The sequence below is a fragment of the Nestor notabilis genome, unplaced genomic scaffold, assembly GCF_000696875.1.
Source record: "Nestor notabilis isolate BGI_N333 unplaced genomic scaffold, ASM69687v1 scaffold12212, whole genome shotgun sequence".
NCBI classification, from domain to species: domain Eukaryota; kingdom Metazoa; phylum Chordata; class Aves; order Psittaciformes; family Psittacidae; genus Nestor; species Nestor notabilis.
This window is the reverse complement of record NW_009917051.1, coordinates 8,853-9,294: the sequence shown is the minus strand read 5'-3', so window position 1 is coordinate 9,294 and position 442 is coordinate 8,853. Positions and strand designations below refer to the sequence as shown.

Below are 442 nucleotides of genomic sequence, written 5' to 3'. Positions count from 1 at the left end.
GGAAGACTCCCACATTTACCTCATCTTCTCTTGTCACTAATAGTTGATATTTCAGGGGGTTCTGACAAGGCTGTGTTAAAGTTGTTTTGAAAGCTGTGTCAGTTAGAACTTAAAACTGAGCTCAAGAAAATAATGAATTTTATCTTCAGGAAACAAGCTAACAGCTTACTACAGCAACATACTGTGGAATAACCTTCCTCATGATGAGACTTGATTTTCTGAAGTTACTAGGCCAATTCAGGTTTGGAGAAATAGTACACCCTGATGTGCACAATGATAATCCACATTTAAACTTTTAATTGTGAAACTAAAAATCATATTCAAAAAATCCTCAACTGTGTATTAAGTAAACAAGCTTAGAAAAGATCCATAGCATGCACATGATTTAACAAGATCCGTTTCTTCTTACATTCCTCCAAACAAACTAATGTAGAATGTTTTC

At 34.4% G+C, this 442-nt stretch overlaps 1 protein-coding gene across 1 annotated transcript in view; it reads right to left on the bottom strand.

The window, feature by feature from the left end:
• KIF5B (kinesin family member 5B) overlaps nucleotides 1-442 on the bottom strand; it is a 25,279-nt gene that overhangs the window by 23,452 nt on the left and 1,385 nt on the right. The window lies entirely within an intron of this gene.